This window comes from Strix uralensis, chromosome 5 (genome assembly GCF_047716275.1).
Source record: "Strix uralensis isolate ZFMK-TIS-50842 chromosome 5, bStrUra1, whole genome shotgun sequence".
In the NCBI taxonomy this organism is placed as follows: domain Eukaryota; kingdom Metazoa; phylum Chordata; class Aves; order Strigiformes; family Strigidae; genus Strix; species Strix uralensis.
The window spans coordinates 12,062,222-12,081,992 of record NC_133976.1 but is presented as its reverse complement, the minus strand read 5'-3'; the positions used below and the strand labels follow the sequence as shown (position 1 = coordinate 12,081,992).

Here is a 19,771-nt window from a genome sequence, read left to right as displayed (position 1 = left end):
AATTTTTTTTTAGTTCTTCATTACCATGCATAGCTGAATTGAAAGGAAAAGAAAGTATTCATTCTAGCCTAAATGTGTCCATTTATTCAACTGCTTGTTTATGCGATTTGGACCAAACTACCAGAACTGTAGAACTAGCTCTATTTTTCCACGTAAAACTTTCTTCAATGAAGTGAAGTGAAAAACATCCTTTGATGTCAGTAGTGCAGGATCAGGCCTGTTACAGGAATAGCACAAACATCTGCAATATAAGTATTACTTGCTGCCCTTGAGAAAGCTTGGCCTTCCTGTCTCTGCTTGGCCAATGTGCTTTGGCCCCCACTCAGATTATTTTTCTTTTCAGTAATAACAGAAGGGATATTTCTCAAGAACTGTGAATGGAAAAAAAAACCTTTAATAATCAATTTGTCCTTATTCAAATATTTAACATATAATTATGCTTTCTTACCTCATGAGCATTATTATTGGATTGTGTTCCCTCTGACTCTAAAAGGGTGGCAAATACATAGTACATACAAAAATGAAGCCCTGCTGTAATGCTTATTCATAAATCTAAGAACTGAGTCCACATTCCTTTGCAAATTTTTTGTCTGGGACAATACGGCTTGTCACTGTCACTAAAGCCTAGTTTTTGCTAACAGCAAAGTTTTTGCTTGTTAATTCCCTATAGAAAACAGTAGATGTCTTATCCAAAACTAGTCATCTAAGAGTTTTAGATTGCTAGATTAACATGGGCTAATGATATTTTGGAAAAAAAAACTCTCAAACCAAAAATATTTCAGCATATATGCTCTGTTTAAAAAAAAAAAAAAAAGTGCCTCAAGTATGCACTTTCTGTAAAACACATAATTTTTTCTTTGAAAATTACTTGGAGAGCAATTTTTGACAAGCTGTAGACAACACACAGGCAAAGGCTGCAGTCTTGAGACTTATACCTGTCTACTAGAGATCTAATGATTGAAAGAACATTTATCAGAATATGATTTGCATTGATAAATATGATACATAACTCCACTTAATTTTTATCATGATTGTTAAATAGTTTCATTGGAAGATGAAAAATATCCTCAGTTACTGAAAGATACAATGTTTTGATTCACTTAGACGTGTGACAGCTTTCAGGAGCTAAGGGTTGCCTACATGCATATATTTATGGTAATATTAAAAAAATAACAAATAATATTTCTATTTCATATGTCCCTCAGCAAAAGATAAACATAGAACCAAGATTTACAGTCTGCACCTAAAAGCTTAAACTGAAACAGTACTCATTAAATATATATGAAAATTTTCCACATATTTTTAAAAAGTCTTTCCTCAGTTCTTGAAAAATCAATTATTTTACTTTATTTTAAAAAATTCTCCCTGTAAGTTTTTAGCTAGGATTTTCAATGGCACCAGCATAGTGCCATTAAAATACAGTCCCTTTGCCCTCTCTGAAATTTTCAGACTGACCTTTCATAACAAGCCTGAGAAGCTAGTGCTCATCCCTTTTCCTGGGGGCCTTATTAACTTTATTGTAATATTTGGCAGCTGGAAGGTGAAACTGAACCTTCTCATAACCGTACATTTGATATTCTAGGAAAGCACATATAAACTGGGAGAGGCAGCAGTTACCTGCACAACACCAGGTAAATGTGAGCACTGTGATTGCACAATATAATGCCCCTCCTTATTGCTTCAGTGACTGACAATGATTGACAGTGAATAAATCACAACTGACATAAAAGATGACCAAGATCAAGATGATTGTTTTTAAGCAAGAGACAAAAATAGCAACAGATATTTGATTTCCACAACCTTCATTTATTAAAATCCATTATTTTCTGGGATTTTTAACCTCTTTGCAATGGTATTATTATTTCTAAGGCACCTGAAAGGTAATCTGTCTCCTTCAAGCTGCTGCTGAAGAGAATACCTTATGACATGTCACTAGACTACAGAAACTCAACACCATTCATAAGAGGGAGGAAAGCCCTGAAACAAAATACTCACATACAGATTATTAGTTTTATTTCTTTCAGTGCTGAAGCTTACAGTTTATTAGCCTCTTAGGGCTACTCAAGCAAGTGGGAAGGGAATTTATAACTGATTGAATTTTCTTTTCATTTAACAAAATTTACCATGCAATCATCCAAGAATATTTGATTTTTTAAAGATTTACTATCTGTGTGTTGTTACTTGGAAAGAATGGTGGCTGGAAAGATGCTGTAAGGTCTTCCACATTCCTTTTCACCTCTAAAACTTTTCATAAAAAAATGATGTAAACATTTACTGATCTTCAAACCAAATTTTGTTCTATGCTATGAGGATTTAACCAAAATTTCAAGGCAGTAAGCCCTGTATAGAGAATGATGTTGCGGACAGCTCTCTATGAATATTAACAATTTTGTTTGACAATGAAACAAAAGATTATAATATATTCCGTATGCAAATAACTGTCATCCTTAATGATACAATAATAATCTTTGTTCACCCTTTTTTCATCAGCCAGTGAATTTAGTTTTGGCTTTCCTGAATGATGAAGCCCATACCAACTTGACCCCTAGTGTTAGAAATGTGACTTTAGAGGACAGGTTATACAGCTCTTGTCCCTTTTGATAAAAAACAAAAGCTTCAGTGAACTCTTTCCCCAGAACTGTTATTATTATTGCACTGCACATTTTGGAGATCCCAATGACTGTGAGTTTTCTCCATACACAATGCACAGTTTACTGACAATTAGGCAGTTTAACAACTACTCTACTAGAAGGTGGATCCTTCTAATCCATCACAAAAAAGTTAATGTAAGTACTATTCTTAAAAAAGTTGTGTTCTCACAGGAGAAACAACAAAATATTTGTGTAATATCTATTATTAACATCACAAAAGCCTTTGTAACACTCATTGTGTTGACCAGAACAAAACAAATTACAGCTACTAAAGACTGGAAATCCAGGAAGGTGGAGATATCTCACGCAGCCTGTTATACCCAGATTGTCCAACCTGCATAATGGTGTATGAGCTAGATCCACTCATCAGGTAGTCCTCTGAACATCTTATTTAATCACTCAACATCAATCTTTCATCACGCCTTAATTCAAATTCACTGTTGTCACAATGCTGAAAACACAGACTGATTTTCCTAACATAAGGAAAATAATCCCTAATATGTAAGATAAGACCCTAACATAAGTGACTTCCTTGGTAGACATTTTATACTAATATGGATGTTTGATGCATATGTTCCTGAAACTAATACAATTTTTAGCAGGACCTTCCCAAAATATGATTATTTCCTGTTTGAAGACCCACATAACCACTTGTTACTGAAAAGTTCAATATAATCAAGAAATATCTTTACTTTGCAGAATTTGGCAAGCTACAGTCATAGTATGCAAGCATGCCCAGTCCAAGTTCAAAGCATTGAGTTTATCCGCTGATAAGCTGTGGATAAACTACGATATGTGAGAGAGTGCACACAGTTGTCTCTGCTCTATACCATCCCTGGGCTTCCAGCCTGGCAGGGCTTCTTTGAGCAAATCTAGGATGCTCTATCAAGCTTTTTATTTTGGATCCCCTGTGGTAAAGTACAAGAAATAGTATGTTTTACTCTTCCTTCCTGCTGGCATAAGGATTCAGTCTCAGAAGGTTGTTTATGGGGAAGTTCAGAGCAGAAGCAGAGATTTCGTGTATGTCCCTTAAAAAAAGCAGGATGTAAGGGATAGCAATCCAGTTTCACATGCAGCATCATAGTGAAAGGGACAAACATAGCTTTCCAGAAAGATGGGCTCCATTTCATCAGGGAATCTCTGCTGCCCAAACTGGCATGGATTTTATGTAGCCTTAGTGATTTGAAGGTTAGCAATATAATGATGTTTTATTTTATTCCCACATGGGATATGGGGTGCACAATTGAAAACTCTTGTGTACATCTTGCAGTACACTTGACAATGTTAGCTTATAGTTAAGGAGGCTGCAAGACTCTTTTAAGTCTCATTAAGCCTTCAGTTTGTAACAACAAATATGGCAGCCCATGCCAAGTGTGAAACTGCAATGTAAAATCTCACCTTCTATTTCCTAGAAATAAATATTTAAGTAGAATGATGTTTTTATATATATGAACACATATGCATATAAACATATATAAACATATATATTTTTACATATATGCTTATGATGGTTATATATTTAAAAAAATGTGAGTGGAATCAGAGGTATATGCAAAGTTACAAAAAATCATTTCAAAAAATGCTCCATCCAGAAGAAAAGCTCTGTTATATTTTAGTTTACATATTTTCCTTTCTACTTTGTATTGACTAACTTATCTGTTTTGTACCTTATTAGTAGAAATCACTGGAAAAAAAATCTACTTAAAAGGTATCACATCTCATACGAATCTAGTAATTTTAACTATTGTTTTCTTGGCCTCATTTCTGATTTTTTAGTGTAAAGACATGGATGAAATAAATATATTATTTTTATATTTTACATAGTACCTGTGGAAAAAGTATGCTATTTATCATACTGTTTTTCAACTCTGTGAGGATACAGTGTGACTATTTGTTTAATTTTATGCATGGGAAGAGAACAAGGAAAGTTTCAGTATTTCCTTTCAAAACTCCAGAACAAGCCACCTTTGCACTGTTGATATTCCTTTTCTTTGAAGAAATCTGTATTGATTCCTTCTACTTAAGGGGGTGAGATAAGAGAGTGATAAACCATTTTGCCACTGCTCATGCAGTGTTCAAACTAAAACCCAACCCTCAGTCAGCTCTCAGGAGAAGCTGATTAAAAATGGGTATGCAGTCACTCGGCCAAAAAGACATAAGCAGCCAGATGTGCTACCAGTCAGTCCCTTGTGTGCCTTAACCACACGGGGCCCAAAAAGCTGAGGTGGACCTTTGACCTTTTCTTTATCTCTTTATCTCTCCTTCACGCATGAGAAGTCCTAGCACTTTTTTTAATGCTGTTAGAACGAAATTTGGCTTTTTGTATAAGGAGGTAATAGGTTTTTAAGGACTGGAAATCACAGATGTGCACACTTGCTAGCTTCTGAATCTGTCTGAAAGGGTTTTAATTACATTTTTATTAAAAAAGAGTGAGAGGGGAGAAAATAGATATACAAATGCTCATAAAATCACAGGCTAAGTAATTAACAAGATCATTTGGAGGATAGGGTGGAAGGGAATTCAGACAGCATAGGCTGAAACAGGAGCCCTCTTTGCCCAGAGCTAAAATGTATAATTTGCTAGAAGGAACCTTAATTGCTGTATTTGGAATGAGAGTAAATAACATGGAAATGTCAACAATATCTAAATATGATCTGGTTTAAATATACACCTTGAATACTTGTTGGTATATTTGCTAAATGTATTGAAAATTGAATTTAAACATTACTGGATTGAGATAGTTCAGTCTTTTATAAACTTAAATAAGTAGCACCAAGGTGAAGTCTTTGGAGAATCAGGCCCAGAGGTAGCTCTAGCATGTCTAAAGAACAATCTGTCACCTTGAGCAGCTCAACATACACATTAGGAGCAGTAAAACACTCAATAGCTCTTTGTGAAGGGGACCATGTGTTGATAGGAAAAGACATACCAGTTAATAGTTGACCTTAAGCAGAGCATTCACATATGTCAGTAGATGAGTCTTTTTTTTTTTTTTTTTTACAATTCACAATACACAGAAGTCCTAAAATCCTATAACTCATAGACTTTAAAAAGATCACAATGGCTTTCACTCTTGGAGCTTTTTAAAGTTGTACTGGAAGGGGAATCACTCATGACAGAGTGCTGTTTTATTAAAACTATCAAAAACTATCAGAGAATTTTTCATCTTTGATTTGCTACTTGAAGAATGAGGAAGGAGGGGCAGATCCACTGAGGTGTAGGCAGCTGCCAGTTTTGTGCAGAAGGAATGTGCTTTCTAAGCAAAGACAAACACACGACAAGAGAAAGTCACTTGTGTGTGGCAAAATGTATTTACATGGCTCTGTGGCACATTCATCAACCCAATGTACCCCACAAGGTTAAGGGCAATTTTATTGAAGCTTTACATTATGAAGAACAGACACTATTAAAATGCAGAAAATGCAGATTTGTTTTTTACTTACACAGATATTGTCATGATGAAATCATACCACATTCCACAACAGAAGCCCCATTCCGAAACAAAGAGGAAAAATACGTCAACTTTTTCCAAACTGCAGTTACATAGCTATTCCAAGTCTTGCCAAATATTCCAGTATTGAGATTCCTTCATTGAGAATTATGCAAGACCACCCACACCCTCCAGCCAGTCAGTCTCGCTAGGCTGTAGACACTTCTAGGCATAATTTTAAGATTATTCCTTCACTTATGTCACTGTAAACCTGGAATAACTCCTCTGAAGTCTGTATAGGTATTTAAATAAAAACATTGAAAAGTGGGCTTCTTATTTTTAATAAGTAGTATGCAGTTATAATTTTACCAGTCATCAACTTTATCCCTTTATGTAATTGCAGTTTGTGGGTTTTATTTTGGAAGATGTCAGAAATACTGTCACTCTACAGAACCTTCCAGGAGAAGGAATACAATTTTTCTAGTATTACTTTGCTCATTTCTGCCCATTATTAACCTGTCCAGGCTTTATTCTCATTTTTGGTCCCAAAACCAAAGATACAACTTCATCAAGCATGGAGAGCCGTAAAGACAGGCCAACTGAGTTTAACGTTACTGCAGCTGAGTTAGCCATGTCAGGTGGGAGCCAGTCTTCTCCATGTCTTGTGTATAAAGAGCTTGTGTATAACAGCTCTGCGGCATGCAAACTGCTCTCCAGGAGTTGCAATCTTCATACTTCAAAATCTGCACAGTTACACAGAGTCTACCCTTCTGTTTCTTTCCAAAAGACACAGAGAGGGTCCTTGCCACATTCCCTAGGGCTGCACAAGCTCAACCTGTCTCACCCCCTAGCCTGGCTGCACACAGTGGCTTTGCCATTGGCACTCGAGATGGTTTTGTTTTCCAGATGCAGGAGTAAGAAGCTTTTGGTTGCCAAGTATGACATTATTTTTGAGACGGAATAAGAAAAAAAGCCACACCCATGGAGAAGTCAGACAAATTCCACATTATTTTACTTCTTCTGGGAGCAGTATATCTTTTCATGGTAATCTCTTGTGTTTTCTCTCTTACTCTTTTTTCCAGTGGACCAGCAATCACGTCATTGGGGGAATGGCTGTGCTTCCTCCTGCAATGCTCAGTCACACAAAGAAATGTTCCAAGTAGCTATCAGACTAACCATCCAGCTGAAACCATGACTGTATGCAGACACCAAGACTCTTTGATCCAAATTTAAGGAAAGATATGAGAAATGGAAGAAAGTGAATTATTGTAATTGTCTGTCTGAACAATGAAATAAAACTGAAGCTAGTGCTATTCTCCAAGTCAGAACTGGGCAACAACATGAAACCTGTGAGCTGTTCTCCCAATTCATTCATCTCCATCCCATTTGCATCTAGTGGATTGAACTCTGGGAGGAGAATGAGGGCTGAGTGGACTTCTCATTAGTTCTGCATCTCATTCAGGCTGTTATTTTTGTGATAAAAGCAAACCTTTTTTGGCTGAGGTTTGAGTATGTGGCTATTTACTCCCCACAAACTGATGTGGCAGATGATGTCAGCTGGGATGTTTTTGAATATTGGGGAGGGAGAGAGAGGACGATTGAGAGTGTAAGTACAGTTAGCTGAAAGGTAGGTTGTTTTACGGCTAGAATTGTCTTTCTCTGCAAGTTTAACTTTTTGTTTCAGTGTAAAAGTGTACTTTGCAGGTTTACTGAGGTAACCTGTAGACGTTGAAGGTGTAATTTGCCCTCTGCAAAAATGACAGACAGCTACTCCCCAAATGTGAAGTTTTGAGGTGTTAATACATTTTTATTGATGTAACAACAACCCTGCCTCTTAACCGCAGTGAAGACTATCAAATGTTGCGAAACAATCAGCACCTTAAATAATGAAAGTGTGATAGTAGTCTATTAACTTCTTTTCTGACTGAAAAAGCTTTTCACATTAACTCACAAGCACAGTCTTTCTTTTTCTCTCTGAGTGTGTTGTCACTAAGCTGCAGAATTACTCTTGTTGCCAGAGCTAATAAAAACTCATTGAGAAAACACAGCTCAACCACTGAAACATTTCATTATGGTTTCTCTAATAAAGTAAGAACCCACTTCACTGTGGTGAGGTAGAGGAAACCTTTTCATTATACTCCTTTCTCTCCTTCAAAGAGCAACCTCCCCAGAGATTCAGTCAATCTCTCTATATCTAGGATTGGCATTACTGCCCCTGCTGCAGTAACCCTTGCCTTTATTGATGTTACCAACTTTAGCTGCTATTTTAGCCATGCCACTTTATCCACTGATGTCCTTAAAACATATTGGTCCTTCTTTGGCAGTCACTTCTCACCACTACTCAGTATAAAAAAGGGAAACTTTGTATATGCAGGCTTGATTACAGTTTCATTATTATTATTATTATCATTTTAATCAAATTAGGATTAGCTATCAGGCAAACATCAGGCATAAAGAAATCAAGTTAAATTCCAAGTGCTTAGGTTTTATTCATTCCTTAGTAGAATAATGTAAAATTTACTCAGCTATGAGCTTAGGAAGGCTTGGAGGGAAGTATTTCACATGCAAAAGAACTTCATTAATAAATTAATTTCAGTGGACCAGTGAATAAAAAGGTGGTATTTTTAGACACAGATGATTCTGAATACAGAGGGATGCTCGTAAAAGAAGCCAAGTTGTCTACAGCAAAAATAATGAAACAGGTATGTTGGATGGTGGGTATCACATACAACTAAGCAAACTACTGATTTCTTTTCTAGTGTGTTTGTTTTCTTGTTCCTATCAGTATCAGTACGTCAGCCAATGCTATGCATATACCTGGAGTCTATATACTCTTGTCTGTATATCCAGTAATCACCTCTATATACCAAGTCTAGAAAGTTAGCAAGCTCTGCTTTACATCTGGGAAGGATAAAAGAAACACTTATTCTCGCTCCACTATGTGAGAAAACAAAGCAGCTGGAGGTCAACAAATGGCATCCCCCCTTCAGTGAACCTTCAATGAACCCCTAGTCCAACATGATGCCAGCAGGGTCGTTATACTGGAGATAATGAACTTTACCAAAAGAGACAGCCACACTTGATTCCACAGTTCTTTCACAACTGTATTTATCCAAATCTCCTCTTGATATTTCTACTTCCAGAATAAAAATAATAGAATAGCAGAATAATTCTCCACAATATTCTTTAATCCTTCTCCTATATTTCTTTGTTGTTCTGTATGGTTATACCACTCCTTGTAGCCTAATTTGGGCTCTTTGACTAAATTTGATTTTGCATCCAAGAGGCCACCCAGCTTTTGTATTGACAGGAAGCAAGCTGCTTTCTGGACGTGGGTGTTTGGGACATCTCCTGAAGCCAAGGAAAGTTTGGTTTGTGAGAATAGCAAAGGTCAAGCCTATCCTTAAATGTTTTCCTGTTGTTTTTTTCCCTTGAAATACATTTTTCTGGTATATTAAATGCATTCACTCCCATCAGAGGAATAGCTCTGTGGTTTCATCAGATTGCACATTAGAATTTTTTTTTTTTTTTCAAATTACTGTAATGCCACAACCTGATTCACTGGACAAAGGGTTTGGCCACATCCCCCAGAGGACTTCAGAGGTTGGACACAACTGGAAATTACTAATTTCATCATCAATGTTCACTGTTTGTGCTCCTGAACACCTAGGATGTTACAAGTATTTTCAACATTAAATGAATTAAGACTTGGTTTTTTTTTAATGTCATCTTCAAAACCAAAATACTTCCAAGCACGTTTGCAGTAAAAATTATTTTATTTAAGCGTACTTTACTTCTGTATGGATTTGGGAGCTGGAAGTGAGTCTGTCACTGTTAGGTGTCATTTATGAGATGAGGTTGTCCCTTCTGCTGGGGACAGTGGGAGTAGGAGTGCTGTGCTCAAGCCCCGCAGGGAGTCGTGTTCAGTGGGTAGCACGCTTGCTGTTTAAACACACAGAACGTAACCGTATTTCACTCTTTTTTGCACCATGAAGACTGACACAAAGAGTGAATTTAGGAGCACATTCCAGAGCTGCATGCTACCATCAATCTTCCAGTGATCACCAGCTGGTATTTGGGTGCACAATAAAAGTCATGTTTAGTGGGCTGAGCATAGCCTGGTGGATTAGACTCCACTCAACTCTAAATCCTATTCTGCTGGTATTTTGCTTTTTGACTTAAAACATGTCACATAAACTCTCTGAGTTACATATGTAAAGTGGAGGTAACAGTTTGGTATTTATTTGACTGGGTTGTTTTTGGGTTGCACTTGGTAATGTACAAAAAAGCCTTTGAAATTAAAATGAAATAGCTGGAGGAAGTTATTTCAAGTGTGTTTCACATGCAAAAAGAGATTTTTTGTTTGTTTGTTTTAAGTCCAGACTCTTCAGACTTAATAAGCTCGGCCAAAACTCTGGTTTGGATTTAAGAGATAACTTTTATGCTTTTCTGTTTAGATTTCATCTGAACGGGAAGTCATTTAAATAAATAAACCTTCTGCAGTCACTCACTCCGTGTTTAAACTAGACTTGTCGTATTTATTCGGCAGGATGACCATTTAGTATTTGGCCAAAAGAAGGAAAATAAGTATAAGAATTCCCCCTCTTTGCACTTCCACAGATATAAAAAATTTTTAGATAAAACCTACTTGTTTATATTCAACTCTCAGTTATGAAACATCTCATGATTACAACACTAGTGCTTTTAGATAATGTTCTAACAGGAGTGAGCTATTATTTGGATGTGCTTAACATCAGCAAAGAGAACAAGGAAGATAAATCATTGCTTCCCTGTAAAAGGCAGAAGAGTCAAGAAGAGTAACGTACTCTGATAAAGTACTACATGGACCTCTTACAGGTTCAGCATAGAAAGAACAGGTTCAAGGATGGAAGGATTCGAACAGCAATCCAAAACTGAAAGGTGTTTAGATTCCTGACAGATAAAATTGCACACTGCAGATATAGGACAGAAGTGGTAGTGGACAGCATGGGATAGAAATCAACCACAGTCAACCACTTATCTCTGTAGCAAACTACTAATTGTAGCAGAGGATGATGCAAGTGCCATCAGTATTTAACTCTGTGTCCTTGATCCTGAAACAAAATAAAAATTGTGCTAACTTTAAAGGCAAAATCCATAGATTGTGTCCTTTGTGTATGCCCTGTATTCATATTCTGGAAGCACAAGCAAAATAACATGGCTATTCCTTTAAAGCATAACGTACAAATATCTAGAACAAAGGAGATTTGTTTCATGATCAGAACAGGGAACCATAAGTCAGAACTCCTGGGCACTTGCTCTCTGACCTTGAACAAATCTCTCGCCCTCCATTTATGTCAGTTTAACCATCTGCTGTATGTTTGTAACAACACTCACCTGTCTTTCAGAATTACTATCAAGTTCAGCTAATGTACGTTTGCTAAGAAAAAACAAATGAAAGGCATTTTTATGTTCAAAGTATTCTAATTCATGTTCTTGCTAACCGTTTAGGCTTATTGCATAAAACATTTAAATCACTCCATTTTACAGATACACATGCTTTAGTGTTTCTGTGTCGTATAAAGTAATGCTGCTTAATGCACAACCCATTTCAGCTCCATTAAATAGATAATGTCATGAATTCTGTGGTAGTAGAAAGGAAATCTCTACCATGTGATTGTGACGGAGTAAATAGAGACAGTTCTAAATAGCTTTTAATCAGAAGTTGTTTACTAAAGGCATGCTAACTTCACCGGATTTGCCCATGCAGAGGAATGCCAAACAGTGACCTTTTGAACTCTTAACTTGAATGCAAAATATTTTTAACAGGTTTAAGTCTTTTAGTTGGTGTTTATCTAATAGGGCTTTCACTATTACATAAGACATGTTTTGACTAGTTCCTCAAGTAGCTTCACCTTCATAGCATTTCAGTGTATACTTCAACTGTTTATCAGTTATGAAAAATTAAAAGCAACTCTAATAACTTTTAACTTTGTTAAACTGATCTCTCATAGCTGCTCCTCTTCCTTGGCTTTCTTTGCTATTCAATGCTGGGTCACTGGGTAGTTTGCTGGCACTGGAAGTCCCTAGGAGCAGGGTTCTCTTGCATCAGATACATATTGAGTGTAGAATAAATAATTTCAACTTTTTATGTATTTTTGGTGGCAATCTATTGTAAAGCCTAAATATTATCCACTGAAGACACTACAGTCTAGAGATACCTATCTGTCTCGTTAGTGCTACAAAAGTTATCAAATCTATTCTTTCTATGGGACTATCATCAGCCTGAGAATTCCAACACTTCATACAACTCTGGGTTTTACTCTCACTGACCAGTACTCTGTTGACCTGATTTGCCACTGCATTGCTCCAAATGTTCGACTCTCAACACCAATAAAATCAACAGAGAACCACTGGCATAAAATATGGTTAAAGCACTAGGAATCGATTCTTAGCTCTCCAACCGTCAGAAATGCAGTCTCCAAATTTATCCAATTTACCAGTTAGCTGAAAGTAAAATTTCAAAAATTGTTGAAATATGAGCTCAGGATAAGAAATGACCTAGAAGTCAGATACTTGGGCTCTACTTCTAGTATTAATACTATGCTAGAGTGCAGACAGTCATTAGAAATGTGAGTCTTAGCTTTGCAATACCTGTCAGACTCTCCTTCTGGTACAGCAAGCCTAAGGCAGAACTGAGGAGAGCACAAGTATACAGCTACTTGCAGGAATATTTCAGGCATTAGCCTTCTGCCTTTTTTTACAGCTACCACAGACCATTTGATGCAGTTTGGTAAGGTCTGACCATACATATCAGGCTCACCAAAGAATTCAGGCAGAGAAATTATTTTGTTCTGCATGCCAGTAAACCTTAGGCAGCCACTGTCTTTGCCAACCCAATGCAAAGAGAAACACTGTACAGTGCATGCCCAGAAGTATTTCTGAATATGAGCTAGGCTGGATTTTCCTGAATTAACATTCTGAATTTATGCTCTTAAATCCCACCTAGATGCCAGGTTAGGTGTGTAACTGGTGTATTAAATATGTTCCTGGTTATAGTTCCTTGCTATACTGCACTTCCCTTACTCTAGCTTTGGGTACGTTGCAACTAGTCACCTCTTCTACGGGTAAACTCAGTACAGCAATGCCACTTTATGTTCCAAAATAGGCCTACCAAAAGAATTTGCCAGTACCTGTAGATTTCATAACAAAGGAAACATTCTGGAGTCTGGCGAAATATGTTTTCCCTTTTGTACTTCATTCTGTTTTACATAAGCTGCAATCAAATGATCATGCAGATATGATACTGCTACGTTCAGAAGTCTAATTCCTGAGTCTAATCACAGGAGGCAAAAAGGGCTGTCCCAGACTTGTCACTGCCTATCAGATGACCTGTCCCTTTATCAGATCAAATTAATGCACAGTAGTCCAGAAATAAAACAACATAGAACAAATGATTAATGATTTACAACTTGTAAGATAAAGTACACACAAAGAAGTTCATCCATCAGTGTTCCTCATACTGAATGAAATAAATCGTCACAAATCCTGCACTGCCAGAAAATACATCACTTTCTTCAGGCTTAAAACATGACAAGACAATGAGGGCAGTGTATTTTAGGCTTGGATATAAGAAACGAGAAATCTTAACAATCAATGACTATTCTGGCGAGAAACATTCTGCTGAAGGAGAGAAAAATAATCATTTTCAGGTGTTTTCTGAAATGAAGTTTTTCTCTATTGATTAGAAGAAAATCCTGGATGATTAACTCAGACTAGATATCTAACATTTAAATGACAACACTAGAAGCAGGTGAATTTCTTCAATATAAAAATACAACCTTATCTCACCTGGTACTTCAAGGGAGAAGTGTAACAGTGACAGCAAAAAAGCCAATACAAAACCAGTTAACTAAGGATTTTGTTTGTTTGTTTCAGTGGTTGATTTTGGGCCATTGAAATAAAAAAGATCTAATTCTTTATACATATATTGAACTCAAATGTAAGTACATCAAAAACCTCCAAGCAAGACAAAAATCACACAGACAGGAGTGTGATAAATTTACTTGTTGGATCTATCATCTTAGAAAGCAAGTGACATACGAGGAGAGGAAGGAAAGGAAGACAATAAAATATCTGCAATTTGAATACATTTACATTAATTTCCTGATAACATTAAATGCCACTTAATATCCCCCTGCCCATCACACACTAAGCCAATGCAAACCAAAGGTCCTGAAAACACTATTTATAGAAGCAATCAGAATGTGACTTTTCATAGATGCAAAAACTAATCACATGAATAAATGTTTGCAAGTTCAGTCAGGCTGCATGTTACCGATATTTAATGCCGTTCACAAAGAGCACTGTGCAGTATAATTAATACAGTTTTTTTCCTTCAGTTCTACTTTCCTTTCTCTTGCTTTCTAATAAGGCAAAGGACTATGCTTTTAGCTGGTATGAACTTGTGTGCACCAATGGAGATGACAGACAGTCCAGGCAGGTCCAACTGTGAACTATAGTACACTTTCAAACATTGGTTAAGATTTCTTTTTTAAAATTATAAAATTCAGTTGCTAAAAGACAATTTTTGTGCTGTGCCTTGGCCCCCAATTATTCATATCCTGCAAAAATCCTGCTTCAAGCAGCTGACACCAAAAATCCATTCAATTGTTCAAACACAGTATTTTAAATATCTGACAAGGTTATTTATAACTATTGTATTATTTTAATTAAAATAAGACCTATCAATTACATTAATTAATAGAGGTGGTGTGTGGATGTGTTCTTAACAAGTGAATATAGAGTGTAATTTGTTTGAACTGTTTTTTCTGCTGTAATGATACTGCTACTCAGGAGACATTAGTACTTGGGTAGATTTAATTGAACAAAGGAAACTATGTCGATAGCCTTGGGAAAAACATTCTAATCAGAAATAAGCAAGTATTTAAACAAGCTTGACTCTGTACTGAAAAAAAATAGAAAACACATAAAATAACTGCTGATAAAGATATGAGGACATAAATAACGTGCATTACCATTTTGGAATACAGAAAATATTAAAATATTCCCAGAATCTCATCTCCTTTGCTATATGTCAGGGTAAAAAGCACTTAATTATTGTGGGTGTGTGTATCAGAATACAATACTGTGAAAAGGGATGTGTTATTTCTGATTCCATTTCATGACATGGGAGACAATGCTCATATCTTTTGTCTCAGTTTGTGAATTCGTTAAGTCGACATAGTTTTGCCTATGTCCTGACTTTAAAATTACAGTGAGTAGTTGCTGAAAGCCAACTGACTTGGATTTTAGTTGTCATTACCCAAGCTCTTCTTACTGAAAAAACACATATTTCTGGTGACAAGGTCCTTTTAGATTAACCTGAGCTCTGCTACTGGCCAGCTGCAGAACCATGGACACATAATTTTATTTGTCTATTTCTCCTCCTGGCTTTGGTCTGTCTTGTTTATTTGGATTATAAACTCCCCAAGATGGGGCCACAGACAGCTTCTGAACCTCTGTGCAGACGGGCAGGGACAGTATATGACTTAATTTCAGTTTATTGGTGCAAAAAACCTTTTATAGTGGTTTAAATAATTTCTAAGGAGGTTCATACAAATGCCTGTTCTTTTTTAATTAGTTTTTAAACAGTGCTTTTGGCTGAAAGATTTTCAGCTCCTAATTTGCATTTTGAACAGTGTCAGAGCAATATTCTTATTGAAAACTTTCCTTTAGGTTGCCGTCTGTCTGCTTCACTCTGTTGGGAGATCCAGGATAAATACATTATCATTGCTATTGAGTCACTCACCACATTAACAACTCAAACCAATGCCAAATCCTCTGTGGCCATCAGAATTACAAACAATCTAAACATCATCTTCTGGAGCAAATGAACAGGCAAGAAACACACAGGACAGTGATATGTAACAATTGCTTTTAAATATTAAACAAGGCAGGTCAGTAGAAGGTCAAAAATATTTTGTATGGCCGCACAAACCACAGACCCAAAGTCAGGATTGCCATTAAGTTACAACAGACCTGCAAACATTGTAGGAGGAGGAAAAGCAAGGGCATTGTTTCAAAAAACAATAGCTCTGCCAAACTTTCTGACTCAATGAATATATAAGCAATTACGAGGGGGCTCAGGAAGTCCATTTCAAGAATTCCAGGTTATCTGAGGGTAGGGACATGGCTTGCACTAGCCTTTCTTTTCCATTAATAAAGTCAAATCCCAAGAAGATGTGAGCTTGTCCACACACTGATCGGGCAGGCTGTAGAAAGACATACAGTCTGCTGCAAGCATTTAGTTTGAAGTACTGAATTTAGGAGCACAGTTTCTATAAACTCCATATATTCTCACTGAGAGAGAACAATTAGAGGGTTAAAAGGAGCAAGGAAGTATCTTAGATTCTCTGCAGCTCCCTGGGAAGGAACCTGCCTTGACTTAGTGTTGAAACAGATGAGGCTCTAACTCCAATTTACAAATAATTCTCAGTTTACTTGATCTGCATATGGGCACACCTAATGGTGTCAATTCCCCATGAGGTCTCAGAACAGGTGGAAAGTACACCTCCTTGAATAAAAGATCATGGACATTTTTCAAAACACCAGGTTCATAGGTATACATTGTTTCTTGAAAGTATTTTAAAATGCTAGGTCATGCATGTCTCTTACAGGAATCATTAGCAACATGAGACTAACAAATTGTAACATTAATTCACAAAACTTCCATCTTCCTTTTATGCCCTTCCAAAGAGATTAAACACTCTGAAAGCTGATCCAGCCTCTGTAGATCTTTACCCCTGTGCTCACTTCTTTTGCAATCAATGGGATTCACAAGATTCCACTGAAAGACTGGTGGCTGTATTTTCAGTAGGACAAGGCTAAAAGGTTGAAATAAAACAGGAACTTTTAAAGCAGGGTACAAGAAGAAAATAGGGGCAGATTTTAATCTGCTACAGTTGTAATATGGTCTACTCCAGAAAAATTAAGCACTTAAGAGTTTAACTGAAAACATACAAGTAGTTCCACTAGGACTTCTCAGGACCGCAAGCTAAGTATCTTTAAATGCTCTCTTGGACCAGTTTTTAATCTTAGGTAAAAAAGAAAGTGAAGAAAGACAATCACATATGATGGAAAAGAAAGAAAAGAAGCAAGGAAATGAAAATATTGGGTTAGTTATTACAAATGGGAATAGTGATGTCTGTTTTAAAATACACAGCAGTGTCTTACTGAAAGATAGGAAGTTAAATTTTAGCTGGAAGTTGTAAATAAACACTGGGCTGCCACAATTATGTATTGCTATCCCAGCAGAGGAAATAATCAACAGGAAATAAGAGGGTTATGGAAAAAAAAAAAAAAAAAAGAGAGAGCAAGAAGAGGAGAAAATACTGTTCTAGAAATAAGATTGCCAATACAGCTGAAAATTGATTTGCATGCTCTTTTCCTGCCTAAATGCAATCTTGCTTGGATGCATTTCAGAACAGCCATTTTCAACAGTCCTTCTAGATTAAGGAAACAAAGAAGGATGACGGAAGGATACTCTTCATACACCCAATTATCTATCTGATAATTTATTTGTCAGATAGCATTAATTTATTTCAGATTCAAAGCAAAATTGCAACTCTGGGCAACACAAACATAAGGCAGAACACAAACATCTGTCAGAAAGAGTTCCACCTTTGTAAATAATATAAAGAAGAGAAATCAGAAACATAAAGAGTGTAAGTGACCTGCCAAAAGTCATCCAAGACCGTAACTGGGAAGAGGACTTACTGCAAAGGCCCACTTTTATGTCCTGTAAGATCAAAGGTAGCATCTTGGCCTCTCCGTAAGCGAAGGGAGAAATCATTTGGGAACAGTCATCCCCGAGGAGGCTGTATGCAGCAGAGCCAGGATCCCTTCTCAGAGCCCCAGTGCAAGTTGGCTCCTCTGAAGCCTTTCCAATGTCCTTGGAGGGACCGAGTGCTCTGGCTGCGTACTTGCATGGGTAGGAAATAAACAGCACATGCTTGAGGAAAAAAATGCGGAACCCCCTACTTTAAACAGCCATTAATGGTTTGTGGCTTAACTAAAAATAACAATGGCTGAGAAACACAATCTGAATTAGTTTTTTCTTTATGGGTTCAAGTTATGCTGTGCAGTGACCAAGACATTTAATGAGATTCAGTCCAAAGAGGTTCAAATACTACCGTCCTGGGAGGATAGGTTGATTGTATATCCCCAGAAAACCTGTCAGAAGGAAGTTGGCTTTTATAAAGCCCACGCTAATACACTTCACTCCCAGCCTCCCACATTACAGAAAATTGAGCTAAGACATCACTCAGTCCATCTGCCTCTCCTACCTCCTAAACATGCTTCCCTTGTGTTTTAATGGTATCTATTTCACTTGGTTAACAGTTACTAATAATAATGTTTGAGGAACAAGGGAAAGTTTGATATGGGCAAACTTTACTCTTATAAACTTAAAGAAAAAAACCCGCCCAAACACAGATATTCTGGAGAGAAATAAGCATGCAGTCTAGCAACCCAATCTTCAGCACGCAACAGTCTCCAAGTACAGCATGTGAAATGGCAAAGGCTTGTTATTTCCACACCTTGTCACTGAAATTTAACTCCATTGACAACTCAGGTTTTCTGACTTGTCTTATCTGACATTTGTTATTCTGTTATACTTTATGTGCTTTGCACTGAATATATACGAAGCTATTTGTTATTTCTGTTTCCTATTAGCAGAGGATTTATGTCACTGCATTAGAATGCTATTACAATGAATAAACTCATCACCACCCTGAAAACAAAAACAACAGGGAGAATAGGAAAAAAAAAAGAAAAAGAAAACCCAGATGCACATCCGGAGAGAAAAAAGTTCTACAGTTCCCTAAAAAAATATATATTTTGGCCACGTATGTATATCTTGGTGAGTCAATGTCCCAAATGCACAATGTAAGGGCTTTGGCCCCAAAAGAATGTTTGAAATAGCCACTGGCATGTCCAATAGCCGAGATGTGCTTCAAAGAAAATGCAGAGAGTGAAGAAGAATGTATGCTTGCCCTTGTGTGCTCAGAAGAAAGCAGGAGGACATGCTGGTCTCCAGTTAACCCTGCCATCCTCTTTCACATCATCACAGAAAAGTGCAAATTTTCATTACTTATAAATATCACTGTCTTGAGGAGTATTACATGTCAAAAGTTCAGAGAAATAACTTTTTTAACAAACAAACAAATACACTTGGCAGAGAAAGAGAAACGTTTGGAGCAATTTGAATAGTGAGACAAATACAAATTATTTTTGCCAAACATTGGTCTACACTGATAGGAATGAGCAGAAGTGTGACTAAATCTAATTCAAGACCATTTCTGCTAAAGGAGACCAGGAGCTGAAGATTTAAGAAAACAGTTACTGGTACTGCAAAGATAATAAAGCAATCATGGAAACTAGCAAATTATTTCTCTTCTATAATGAGAACAGAATAGAAGAAGATGACTCAATCTCTGTGAAATAAAACAATAAAACTTTCTCTATTCCACCAAAATGAGGCCAGTTACTAAGATTCAGAGAAATCTGGTAATTTCTTCCTTGAAATCTTATTGTGAATGTTGATTCCCACTATTCTTCTATGGCTCAGCTAGAAGAAGAGCTGAATTCTCATGAGAAATGTGGTAGCACCTCCAGTTTGTTCAGAAGTGGTTTGATATTTCCTGAAGTT

The 19,771-nt window shown here is 36.7% G+C and overlaps 1 protein-coding gene across 2 annotated transcripts in view; it reads right to left on the bottom strand.

Annotated features, from left to right (window-relative positions):
- The window catches only part of SEMA3C (semaphorin 3C), a 122,931-nt gene that overhangs the window by 55,473 nt on the left and 47,687 nt on the right, over positions 1-19,771 (bottom strand). Inside the window, exon 1 of one of the 2 annotated variants that reach the window (XM_074869867.1) lies at positions 17,839-17,867. The exons of the other annotated variant lie outside the window; for it this stretch is intronic. The gene's annotated coding sequence lies outside the window, so the exon portion shown is untranslated. Of the gene's footprint in view, positions 1-17,838; positions 17,868-19,771 lie in introns of those variants that run through there. 2 annotated transcript variants of the gene reach the window in all.